The sequence below is a fragment of the Buteo buteo genome, chromosome Z (genome assembly GCF_964188355.1).
Source record: "Buteo buteo chromosome Z, bButBut1.hap1.1, whole genome shotgun sequence".
Lineage (NCBI taxonomy): Eukaryota > Metazoa > Chordata > Aves > Accipitriformes > Accipitridae > Buteo > Buteo buteo.
The window spans coordinates 9391221-9405471 of NC_134204.1; the positions used below are offsets into that span (position 1 = coordinate 9391221).

Here is a 14251-nt window from a genome sequence, read left to right on the forward strand (position 1 = left end):
TTGTGGTCCTCTCCACTCTGAAGACCTGGCACAGCCAGCCAGCCAAGGAGAGATTCATGAGGTGTCCAGCTTAGTTGGAAAGTAAGCCAAGGGGAGGAGGACACCATTGGGGAGGTGCTTAGGGCTCCCAGAGGAAAGGGGAAGGAGATATAAAAGTTTATTATTTACTAGCTACTCTCTATTATACTCCAAAGCAGCCAGGCTCTGAGACTTCAGATCCGCAGAGTAAGGATGGGACTCTTCTCCAGCTGATAAGAAATGAGTTGTGTGAGTAAGAAAGAGAAGGAGCTGTTCATCAAACTCACTGCACAGCACCTCCAGCCATTGCAGTTTGTTGGGGGAGGCTTTAGGGGGAGGAGGAGAAGCAAGAGAAGTATTAGGGCTGTGAGCCACTATTCATTTACAAACTATAATTAATTTGATGTTTAGATTAATTTCTGATGCACTCTCAAAGGTGCACTGAAAGCATTTTTCCTTTATTATAATGTTGATTGCTTATTGGGGAGATAAATCTAAGTGTCAGTTATGCACTGACTTACCAAAACTTTCAGACCAAGCAAGCATGTATGCATAAGGAACAGCTGTTTGCAGATCTCCAGTTAAAGGGACAGCTCTGTCTTTTCCCAATAACTCACTTTAAAGAAAATCTATACATTGTACACAGGGACTTCTGCTTTCTTTTGTAGCTTAACAATTTATTAGACAAGGATATGTTAGCAGAATCTATCTTCTATTTATTTGTCTGTCCATTGTCTATCATTGTTGTACCTGCCTCTCAACACAATTAATAGAGTCCATCCAGAATATTTTTGTTATGGACATGTTTGCACATACCTACTCACATACACACTTACATAATCATTTTAAATGTTTTTACTCATGGGGTAATCAGATGTAGGAACTCTTTACTGCAGGGTCTTTGTGGCTACTCATTTAATGACCTTCAAAGGGGAATAGCCATTTATATGACTAATAAAAATGACCGATGTTAAGAGTTAATGCCAGAAGAAAGAAAAGGAAAAAAAAAAGACTTTTTAAAGAAATTAAAAACCTAGTGCTCTGGGCTTCAAATCAGTCCATTAGCACTGGGACCTAGGAAAAGAACCTGACTGGACTTTTGTGTGCCTGTACAGTGTGCTATCTACTCCCACCTCCTCTAAAAACCCTCAGACATTAGATAGGGTAGATGAACCCAAATCATATATGGTCCTACATGTGCTCCAAGGATACTATAGTTTCAAATGCAATCATCCCTATGTGTAGAAATGCCAGAGGAGGGTCTCTAGTGCTACTTTTATTCAGGCTAGAAGTTTCTGTTCGGAAGTCAGAAATAATGACCCCTCCAATGGGCAGGCCCATTTCTGAACCCAAGGTGATTGATCTGCAGAGCGCAGACTTACCACATACCACTCTTGTGAGACTGCAGACCCACCACAGCATTTTGGCTACCCATTACATCTGTTTTATTTTTGTTTTCCCAAGATGTCTCTGATGCAAGGTGAATTCGAGCTGTAGAATGGATGACTCTCTATCAATCCATCCAACTATCCATCTGTCCCCCCATATATCTACCTTCAATTTCTTTATGTCTGTCTGCCCTGCCTCATTCACTGCACAGGTCTGCTCTTCAGCATTTTGAAGTCTATGAGCTAGCTAGTTACTGAGCAGCTGTTCAACAGATCCTCACAGCTCTGTGCTTGGCCTCAGGCCCTCCTTCCCGCACAATATTCAAACCCTGCTATGAATATGTATTTATTATTATTTCCTCACCTGTTTTCCTAAGGCCCTTCCCAGCAGAGCATTTGAGAGGTTTACAGAGCTAAGTAACAGCATTTTCACAGTGCTCATGGTGTCTTCATTTCACCAAGGGGCTGATGAGGCACAGGAAGATATTCAGAACTATTTATTAATCTTGGATGCCTAATCTGAGATGCCATGAGCCTGATCAATCTGTTCGCTTGTTTTCGAAAAGCATTTAGCACAATGCAGGACATGCTATGTTTATGTTCACTTCAGATGCAGGAACAGGCAGCAGCCTTTCTGCCAGTGAAATCTCAGGTCACGCACCGAGCACCAAGAAAAGAGGAATACACAGTAAATCTTCATCTTCACTGGCAAACTAAAGAGGCATCATATCTGTTTAAATACTGTGCCATAACTAACCATATCTTTTTAACATCTGTGTGCCATCCACTCTATTTGGCCCATGACAATTAGCTCATAGCTGGATGTTGCTTGGGCATGGGTCAGCAGTGACAAGGGCCAAGGACTGTCCCTAGACAGCAGTATAGACAAGGTCACCCTCTTTGAGGGGTAAGAGTGTTTAGTCATGTAGTACAAGCCATGATATACCATTTGCACTCAGATCCTGCCTTATTTCATTTACTAGTAAAAAAGTAGCCTAGAAGATCTTATTAAAGGAATTTTGCTATATATGGTATACCCAGCATAACTGGGATGTCATGGCAGAAACAGGGATCAGTTCCAGTTCTCCAAGGCAGTATTTGGTTGTACAGTTAGAAAACCATCCTTTCCCTGCCTTATTTACTGTTTACATTCCAACACTTGCAATAATGAGTCTGATACATTGCCACTTTCCTCACCCTGGTATGTTATTCATTCTCTACAGTAATTAAAACAAGGATACCATGAAAAATACAGAAATGTGTGGTTAGAAGCAATGCCTTAATGCATATACAAAACAATACAGAATTAAATTTTTATAGGTAACATCATTTCCTGCATTTCTAACTCAAGTGCTTCATTTTGCAATTTTATCATTGTTTTAATGTATTGCTGCATGTGATATCTTCCCTTTTCACATAAGCAAACCAAAATTTAAAAAATCCCCAGATGAGATTAACATCTTCAAATAGTATATATTGACATCTTCAAAGGTTGTCATCAAGGTAACAACTTGCAAATCCTCCTAAAAATAGATATACCTTTCTTAACCATTTCTGGTTTCATCTATCTCAAATCCCCAACCAAATTCAACATCATTTCCACTCTCCTCAGTCTTGATCTGTAATATATCACATATGCATATGTATGTGCTTTATATATGTACTCTATATATATATACATATATTTCTGCAACAGCAAATATGTCTGCAGGTCATTAAAAACAATGAAAACCACTGAACAAGTTTGACTTTGGACAACCTGCTCCAATGTTTGCTGGCCTTCAAGGTGAAAAAGCTTTTCCTTATATCCAGTATGGCCCTCTCACATTTCAATTTATGTCCCTTGTCTTTCATTCTCCCACCATGCACTACTGTGAATCATAGAATCACAGAATATCTCAAGCTGGAAGGGACCCATAAGGATCATCAAGTCCAACTCCCTGCTTCTTGCAGGACTACCTAAAAATAACCCATATAACTAAGAGCATTGTCCAGATGCTCCTTGAACTCTGACAGGCTTGGTGCCATGACCACTTCCCTGGGGAGTTTGTTCCCCAGATTGACCACCCTCTCAGGGAAGAACCTTTTCCTAATGTCCAATCTGAACTTTCCTTGAGGTGAAGAAACTATCTCTGTCTTTTTGCTCTCACTGGGCAAGTGCTCTAGCCTATGATGAACTCACTCCACTTTGTCACTGTCTTTCCTATGTTGGGGGGCAGGAGTGCCCAAAACTAGATGTCCAGGCATGATCTAATGAGTGCTGAGTAGAAAAGGGTAATTCATCCCTGATTGACTGGCTGTGCTTTTGTTAATAGAGCTCAGGGTGCTGTTGGTATTCCTTGCAGGCCAGGGCACATCTCTCATGAGATCCTCAGTGACGTAACCATGGAAAACCCAGAGACAGTGGGACTGTGCCCCTTTCACCAGCTGAGCTTCAGTGCCCTTGATATTTAGTCAGGATTGTTTATTGTTATAAAAGGGAGGAGGTGCATCTAGTGTTTCAGAGCAGCTGCTGTCTTTGGCTACTTCACAGGCAACAGGTTTTCTCCTTTTTGGCAACAGGACCTACAAGTCTGATTGTGTTCTGACTATTTAAAGGTGAAATTATATGATTGTCTCTAATGACCCTTTAAAATCCTTATGTAGAAGGTTTTCCGGAAACTGTAAAGTATTTACCCTGGTAATTGTGCATCTCCTGACATGGCTGAACAGGCTCCAGAAGGATTATTGTGTTATTTGGCTTCTAAAAATGCTTATGAGAGAAGAATTTTTGCTACTTGATTTTAGGAGTCAATGAAAGAGCCACTTTTTTTAGGTGTGATTCATAGTTTTATCCCATCAAATTTATCCCATCCCTTCAAATTAAAATCCCTGTCCATATTATCAATAACCATCCTGCCTTTCTCAGGTCTTCAGTTTTTTCTAATCAAAGGCATATTCATCAATATGTTTTCCAGCAATATTTCTACTTCCCTTATTTCAGTAATTAAAACACAAGCTTATTCTACCATCTCCCACCCAATGATGGAACTAGAGTTCAGATGCGTCATTGGGTAAGGGGCCTCAGAAGCTGGAATTAGATCAGGTTTTAGTCAATCCTTGATATGACTCAAGTCCCACAGGCTGAATGTAACTCTTCTGAGGGACTGCAGAAGGCTCTTCATGGACATCTCCAGGATTCAGGATACTCTTTGAAGGCCACTAATGGTGAACACTCCGCTGGCAGACCCACAGGAATTTATCAGCATCTACACTATAATATGAAGGTGTTTCATTCCCACTGATGTTGATGACAGAAGAAGTCAGATGACAGAAGAAGCCAGCTGATCATTTCCCTGTCCATCGTGGGTAGTTGAGAACACAGAGGTCTTACATTGACACTGAAAGGACCACAGATGTAACAGCTTGTTGGATCTAGAACAGTGTTTTCTTCCAGCTTAAAATGTACTTGTATAGCTCTTTCCTTTCTCCTTTTGGTACCCAGCATAGTTCAGTGCCAGTTCACAAGCTCCTGGTCTAGATACAAAGACATTTTATCTTTTCTTTCTCTTTCCCAATGACTTACTGCATATGAGGAGTTATTTTCCTGTTGATTTCACTTTTAGTTTTGTTAGCTGGTTTTCACACAGTGGCCTCCATGGAAAGTAAAGTATTAGTTTGAAAAGCATGGCCAAAAACTATTCATCACTACTTCTGGCTTCCGAACAGAAACTGCCAGACTGTGCCACAACAGAAGCTTCAAGTCTTTTTATATCTATTGTGTTGCCCCAACCTGCCCATAATGAGGCATCAGCTGTGCAACAACATAAAGGGGAGAGACGGTTAGTTGTCCATCTAAGTATTGATCAGACAAAGCAAGGCGGGGAGAGTCTGTACATTGCTACACCAAGAATGGATCTATTTCAGAGACTCCCTGGGACATGAGAGAACTGATAAAAAGTAGTCACTATTCACTAGTTCATGAGTACAATTCACAGTGCACCTTCCTGTTTAGTTTTCCTGTGTTTTGGTTTGGTTTGGTTTGGCTTTTTACCTTGATTAAGACAGGAAGGAATTTACTTCACTACTATGAAATATTATCAAAAGGAAGGTCACCTTTTATGATGCTTGTCTCTTGTAGCCCAAGAAGAATGACTGGTGATTTCAGTAGCCGCAGTGTTCATACATGGTTTCTTTAACAAGAACCCACAAATTGAGTGTGATCAAAGGCAGAACCTGGGAGCAAAGAAATTAAGATTAAGATAAGAAATGGATTGTGACATGGCTGGTGGGAGCTTCAGTAGTTATTTTCATCTTGTTTATGTTGTACAACTCCAACAAAACAAATGTAAAAAAGGCCTTCATCTTGATTCAGCAACACTCTCAGTGCATCATTAACTAAGACCCTATTTAGATTCTACTCATAACTTGTGTAAAACCTGCAGTAAACTCATTCTTTGCTTCTGGTTTTACACTGGCTGAAGAACTTGTCTCCTCAAAAGTTTATCTGCTATTTCCAACCACATACTCTCCCCATAAACCTTATATTGACAGATCGTGACATCAAACATTTACAAGGAAGGCTTAGAAAGCAAGTCAAGAGGGGTTATTTCCATTTCTGAAAGCAGTTAGGAAATTGCTGCAGTTCTAATCATCACTCAAAAAAAGACCAAATATCGTTCACTTATCTATGGGTGATTCCTCACTGGCTGGTTTGTTCCTTGTGTGGAAAATCATCATCACCATCTGAGTTGGAACATTATGCTTCTTTTAGAAGAACCACAATGGTTCTTGTCCACAGCAGACATGTATGTATACTGGTCCAATATTTGATTCATTGGGTCTTCAAAGTATGGCTGAAGCCTGAATCCTTCACTTCTTTCATTGATTCATTGGATGTCTTCAACTTCTACTTAGCAGAATAGGTAGAACCACAGTCCAAAGCATCAGACAAATAGTTGCTCATCCTTTAGACAAGGTCTGTTTACAGGAAAAAGCAAAGTTTTTAGTGTTATTTTGATTCTTAGGATGAGAAATATGTTGTAGTTTTCTATATCCGATTTTTACTTTTTTCAGTTTTTAGAAAAAGCTGGTCCTGATCAGATGCCCTGGTTCCAGATGTATGTATGAGTCAAAACTCTAGATCTGACCATGCAGTAATTTAAACTATCCAAATTCTAGTCTAATCTTGAATCTTAACCTTGTGCTTTCAATGTGAGTCATGACAATAATTTCTGTATGAAAAAAAACAACCCAAACCAATTGTGAAAGAGAAGACTCATAGAAGGAAAAGTCTTCTTGGCTTGAACCACCATATTCAGGGTCAGCATCTACAGCCCTCAACTTTCTTTAGAGAAGATACTGTTTCTCTGAGGCAGTATCTGGAGAGCATCCAGCTGACAATGCACAGTAACAGGGACCACTTCTCTGCACATTCCAGCTCACACCGCCTCAATGTATAGAAGTAGTTTCATGCACAGGAAGACAGGAAGGTGACATAAGGAAGATGCTTGTGTATTTCAAGATACCTTCTGCACTGGGTGTTCTGACCTTTAGAGAAAGTTAATCATGCCATCCACTTTCACTCTTCATTTAATCTCCCCTTCCCATCTGTTCAGTTTCTCTCAGCTGGAAGCAAGATGAAGAACGAGTACCAGTCAGCTGTCTCAGTGGTCCGCAGCCCACACTTTGGGGCCATTTATTATAAGGCATTAACATCAGTTGTCACCTCTATCATGACTGTGACCACAGTCCATGCCAGATTAGTAGGCAAGAATGGATTTTCTAAATATCTGATATGTGAAATGAACAATAGACAGGCAGGCAGACATACAGATATGCAGTATCAGAAGGGACCATTCCGATCCTTTGGACTGAACTCTGAAATAACATATGCCAGATACCTCAGCCCATGTGACAGGTTCAAACCTTCTGCTTGAATCATAGCATCCCTTTTAGAAAATCTCTTAATCAAGATTTCATTTGATAGGTGCTCCACCCCTATTGCTAAACAAGATGTTCCAAAATAGTTAATTACCTTCACTATTTAAAAAATGCAGACTCAGGGTCTTATTTCCATTTTAAGTTTGTCATATGTCTGCTTCCATCCAGAAGAAATCATCAAGCTCGTTTTTTTTTCTATATTAAAAAACCCCATGTTCTATTAGAAATTATTTATAGACTATGGTCAGAAGACTGCTTAACCTTCTCTTCGATAAACTGTGGCAACTCTCATTACTTTATCAGACCTAGAAATTTTTTTTGTAGTTTTGAATAATTCTTAAAACCTATTTTTCGTAGAGAAATTGTCAGAACTAAATGCAGAATTCGAGTAAGGATCTCTCCTGAGCCATACTCAGAGGAATCATCACCTTGCTACTTCTGGAGGATATTCCCAGAGACGGGCTTCATCCCAAGACTGTACTAAGTCTTGGGACTTTGAGTATTTCAGCATAAACCTGAGAACTCATGTATTTGGCTGTTATCATAGCACCCGTGTTCTTCTCAGAAGCACTGTTTTCTAGTGTAGATTTCCCCTTTTTATGAGTGACCCACTTGCTTTTTCCTTTGGATACTTATTTTCACATTTGGTTGGATTACAATGAACACTCTTTAACTGAGTTCAGCCTACGCAGTGACCCAGGTCAACATACTTACTTCTGTCATTATTTACCACTTAATCATTTTTGTATGATTGGCAAATTTTACCAGTAATTACTTTAGATGTCTTCCAGATAATGTTAGAGAAACTGAATAGCACAGAGCTTTCACCATGCTCCTGGAGGAGCCTACTAGAAAATCCTCAATATTTTAAGTCACAATTTACAATTTTTTTGGTGGTCTATCTATTATCTAATTTTTAAAAAGTTTGATATGGGCTGCTTTCATTTTCTATAAAGGGTTCTTTCAAATACTCTAGAAAAGTTTAAGTATACTCTGTGAAAACTTATTTTATTAACCAAACTTGCAATTTCATGCAATCGGGTTCATTTGATTGATGCTATTTTCCGTGAAACCATGATGATCGGTATTAATTGTATACCTTTTAATTCTTTGCCATATCATCTCATATGAAAATTTTCATAATTTTACTTAGGCTTATGAAAGATTAACTAAGTTTACCAGGTCATCTAGTTTACATACTTAAAAATTAATACTAGATTTTTTTTTAACACTTTGAAGGTTTTCTAATATTCCATAAATTTCTAAAATGAACATTAATGGTTCAGCAAATTTCTGAGCCAATTCTTCGAATATTCTGAGGTTCCAATTATCTCATCCCACAGATGTGAAATATTTAATAGTAGTTGTTTAGCATAGTTGTCAGTTACTGACTGTTCATACATTAAAAAAAAATGGGTGGATGGGTGGATGGATAGATGGATGGGATGGGATGGATAAGTGGATAGACAGATCTCACTTGAACATGATTAAACATCAGTGAAAGGTTAAATATTCCAAAAAGTCATCCAACCCTATTAGAGAGTGGAAAACAGCTGAAGTGCTATGCCCTTGATCTGCAGACGTACTCCTTTATTGAGTATTCCAGTACCCATAAATCACCTTATAATACAATACCTTCCAATGCACACATACATTATAGAGCTACTTACATACAGATTGTATCCTGAAATTCTTTACAGCACTGAAAAATTGCAAGACAGCAGCTTAGTACGTCGTGTAAAGAACACAGCAAGGTAAAGACCTTGCAAGGCAATTGAAGGAAAACCTCCATTCTCTGATAAGACTAATAAACATGGAGAAAGAGAAACTGAGCAGTCTTAGGAATGAAATGGACTGAAGTATCAGGGAAGTGCAGAGGGGTAGGTGACCGGGTCCCAATGCGGGTAGAAGGGCAGGAGCTCCTCTCCAGCACCCTTCCCACAGAGAAGACTCCTGTGATTTGAGCAACTTATCGTTGCCTTCCCAACAGAAAATGCCTCCCTGAAGTTCCTAGATCTCACCCTTCACTGGTTAGTAACAAAAGCAAGGAAGCCATGTGCTAAGGGGACAGTTATATTAATAACCAATTATATTAATAACTAATTCTGTATTTACAAACTCAGGAAAGAAGAGGGGCCTCTGGTCTAACCAATTGGCAGTGCATTCTGCAGCTTCCTCCATCTTAGTAGTCTGGCCAAGGCCTCCTCATATCCTGGGTAGCAACACTTTGGAAGCAAGTGAAGCAAGGGACATGGACTTCTCCTGTGCTAGGAGGAGCCCAGGTGCATGGTGTTTTCTCTTTTACCACATGGGAATTTGCCTTCCACAGGCTGAGAGGCAGATCCTTGCTCTTCTGTCATTTATATTTCCCTCTAGTGAGATGAACATGGGTTGAATGACAAGAGGAAAAGGTTCAGAAGAACGAGATCCTCTCTTTAGCTGGTGCCTTTCATAACTGGAGGAACAAGAAGTGCCAAGAAAGATCCCTCATGGCAGTCAGACAACTACACTGGCAGCCAGAACCAGAAAAAATGTATTTCTGGCCTAAAAAAGCTAATAAGCACTAGTGTCTTTTTGTTTCTGTTGCAATCTCTTGCAAAGTGCATCTCTGAGATGGTAGTTTTGTGCAGCAAGTATTTAGAACATAGATCAAATAACTCTTAGTTTTAAGATAAGTTCAATATTTGTTTCTTTGAGGTTCCTCTTTTCCTTTCCACTTCCTGAGACCAGACCAGCTACATGAGTGGACCTGCTGTAGGACCATCTGCCCCCGGTCCAGGAGTCTGGATCAAAAGCTTGCATCTGGACCTGACATTCACCGTGGTCTTGACTTCTGATTTAGTGCATGTTCAGTGTAGTTACCAAGCATTGGGTTCCATCCAGCAGAAAGGTTCTACTGAAGAAGGCAACATGTTATTCCAACCAGGTAGCAGATCATCAAAAAGCTGTTTTGCACATTAACCGCTAATTCTCCTTGCAGCATGCAAAGAGAAACAGAAAACTCAGAGAGACCAATTAGGGATCCATAGGAACCTAACAATGTGCTCATTCAGGACTGCACTTAGTGCACAAACTAATTCATGGCCATGCAGAGACACTGCTCACTGTGATTGAAAAGTTAACAGTTGCAAAACAGTCTTCAAATGCACTCCGAGATAGATTGCTAATTCCCTTCCTTATCATCTCAGCTGACTAAAACAGAAACACAGCCCTTGAGTAATATCAGTTACATAAAACCATTGGTGATCACGCTGGCGTCATGAGAAGGGCATGAAGCTCCCCCAGCATGCCCCACTACCAAGACTTCCTGTGGAAGAAATGGGGAGAAACCAGAGCACCCTCCAAGCTGCTACCCCAGTTTCTGCCCACTGATCATTTACACAGTCATGCAGGAAAAGAGCAGGCCAGGAGAAGTCATGGACTCCAATGTCAGTACTTTCCTAGAAGATGCTGTGCAGAATCAGGAAGTTTAGATGCCCTGAGCTGCAGTCCTAGCAGATTTCTTCATTCTTTGTTGCTTTGATAAATCATTTATTAGAACAGCCTTTTTACATAATATCTGGGGAAAAAAAAAAAAATCCCCCCCTTAAAATAGATTTATCACAAAATCCTGTCCTCCTACCAACCGTCTTCAGACCAGAACATATATTTCTCTGATTATTAATTAACTGATGCACAGAAACGGCTTCAAGCTTTTTAACCTCTCCCATTCTCTTTTGTCCTTCAAGAGTGTAGATGACAATGCAGGGGTGGTGTTCAAAGCACAGATAGCTTCCTGAGCAACTGTACTACTATCATCATGCTTTGAACCCTATAGTCATGGGCTCAAACTTTAAAGCCATTCAGAAAGCAAGCATTTAAGCTGTTTTCCTAGTACATGCATTCTGTTCCTAGTCATACATGCTTAAATCTGGCATAGCACCATTGACACTGCTGACACTGACGTGGAGAAACAAAGATCTGCCAATAGTGTACATAAAAACAACAAAAAAGTCATATAATCTACCAGTAGTTATTTGACCTGAAAAGAGAAAGGAATATGATATTGTTAGCACAGCTTGTCTGCCAATCTGCCTATCCCTTAGCACTGTGACATCTCAACTCTCAGGATAAGCCATAGCTTTTCTTCTTTTTGGACTCCATCCAAACACGTTCAACAATACGAAATACAACTGCACATAAATAAGAGGAAGGGGGAGAGCCGAATGCACCAACAATTTCTGAGCGTATCAAGTCCCCTTAAACTAAAACAGTGAAATGAAGATAGAGGAATTAGCTGCTCTGTCCCTAGGATGTGGTCACAAGGAAAACGCATAATTATTGGCATTCGCCCTCTTCCTTCTCTCTCCCCAGCCCCCCCCACCCTCAGCAGCTAGCCAGTGGAGGTTTTTGTATTACAGCAGTGGATATCAGGACAACAGAGAAGAAAAAAATAAACAATCCAAATCTGGTCCAGATCTGTAGGCAGCTAATACCAATAACATCAGAGTACAACTCCCAGTTTCATTATCTAGTCTAAGTGAAATATAGTGTGCAAATGCACTTCTGATCTCTCTTATTATTCCCATTTGTTAAAATGCTGTATTATTTACAGCTTTGCACAGAATGAGGAAATGGCATTAGAATTCCATCTCAAAAGCAAAGTGAAGATAAAAACTAGTGTAGCTTTGTGAACTTACCTAAATGAAAGGTTCTTGCAGATGTACAACTGTATCAGCATCCCAGCACCAGGGCTTATCACCCAACTAAAGGTCTAGTCTTGGCAAAAGTGGACAAATAGTAGATGTCCAGCATACTTGGCAGCATTTCTGGTGGCATTTACATTCATTAGGAGTTTGGCTCAGCAATTAACATCGCTTTGGGGAGTGACTCACCCAGGCACTAGCCATTTAACAACATCTTACCTTGAGATGTCAGTCCCAACTATGGAACCAGGTAAATTCCACAATGCAGGTACCTTGATTTAAGCTAGGTGCCTGTCTTCATTGCAGTCAGCACTGGTCCCTTGTACACAGCCAGTGTGATTTGACTCGTCTGAGCACAGCTAGGAGTGTCCTGAAAAAAGAGAGAAATCATGTCCTACACTCCATTGACTAAATTGTCTAGATCTCCGCTGATTATAAGTTCCCAAGGTGATTTTCTCACAAAAAGATACACATGTAAACACACTCTAGATGTGCACATCTGGTCAGTAGGAGGCACATTGCAACAGGACCAGTAACAAGAGTAGAAATCAAAGTTCCCAGGCAAGCTAGGTTCGCTAAAGACATGATATAAGCAATTATCCAGCTGCAGCCAACTCAGCTTTGATATTTGGTAGCTGTGTATATGTTAGTAAAGTAAATATACCTGGCACTTCCCCCTACCACTGGGGCCAGCTGGCACAGAATGACCCACACCCAAACAATTAAATTCTCTTACTTTCCAGAATATCATGGCCACATCAAGCTAACTACTGAAAACAGCCTCTGTTCTGTGCTAATACTCAGACTTTGTCCAGGAATTGTTTGGAGTTAGGCACAAGCCAAAACTATGTCAAGGACCTTTCTAAAAATTCAGTGGTACAGATGATTGGGTTCCATTTTCTCTGAACTTCGCTGGCACAGTTTTAGTTTATTGTTATAGGTGTGGCTGATGGGTCTTGGACAGGAGTATTAGCAATCCAGAGGTGATCTTAAAAAGAACTGGCTTTCACTACATCATATATTCAAAGATGTGGGGTAGCTAGACAAATTTCAAGTTGAAGCTCATGTAAAGCATTTCCAAGGGAGCTTCCAGCAGTATTTAAAGACTGAATCAACTCAGGCAAAATCAGGAGGTGTTTAGTTTGTTCCTTTGCTGAGATCAAATCATAGGACATCATTGTTGACTGATAGATTATTCAAGTAGTCAAATGTAAACTGGGAACATTAGCAGGTGCTTACTGGCTAATAAGTGACTGCAAAATCAGACCCATTGCCATTGAATAATACCCCAGCTCATTACTCACCATAACTCTCCAGATTCCTGTCTAGAGATTGATGACTGCTGTGAGGCTTGAGCAACACTTTTGCTCACATCTTCAGAGCTCCAGTGTTGGTACCTCCTCACCCAGGTAGTTGGCAGGAAAACTGCACAGACGGCCAGTTACTTGGAGCCTTGGCTTCAAGAGGAGAGGATGAAGAGGGATGCCTGTTTATTCCATGGACCTCCTTCTTAAAACCACATCTGACATACTCAGTAAACTCGTCGTCTCACTTTGAGGCTGAGACCATAGGTTTTATGACCTCTCATAAACTTTTACATTATTAGCCGAAGGCAGGGAGTACAGCTTTAATGCAAGAGTGAGAAGGTGTGCTTGCATGCATGTGTATGTGTGTCTTTTTCAAATGCAAGCCACCCTGTGTCATCTGGGAGACTTGCTTTCAAGGAGGATCTAGACCAGGGAAGAGGTGCTGCTGAATGCATTCACAGTACAGCCCAAGGCTGTAAGCCATGCACGGTACTGTTGTCGGGAGCAGGTGTATACCTGGCAGCAAATGCTCAGCATTAGCTTTTTGAGGGGTGCTCAAACTGCCTTTTCATTTCAGCCTTTGTTTGTTGAGAGGCGCTGGGTTGATTTGTGCTGCCAAAGCTTTGCAGGGGAGGGAAAACAGATGGCTTTGTCTGGAGTGCAGACTGGTCCAGGCTAGTCTTACCCAGGGTTTGTGCTCAGAAATGTTTTTGGCACACAGGGACATATCTGACAAAGGTAGCAGAGGCAATTCTTATACAATGTGATGGCCCCCTGCCTCACTAATATCTCAGACCCATGGTCACTCCAGCTAAAGTCACACAAAGTCTAGGTAAATGAAGCCTTTTCCTGCAGCTAACATAAAAAAAAAGAAGGAAAAAAAAAAAACCACCCACACCAAAAACTCTCCCCAAAGCTGAATGCATCAGAT

General features: G+C 40.5%; 1 protein-coding gene across 1 annotated transcript in view; it reads left to right on the top strand.

The window, feature by feature from the left end:
* The window catches only part of CELF4 (CUGBP Elav-like family member 4), a 715059-nt gene that overhangs the window by 675390 nt on the left and 25418 nt on the right, over nt 1–14251 (top strand). The gene's annotated exons all lie outside the window — the stretch shown is intronic.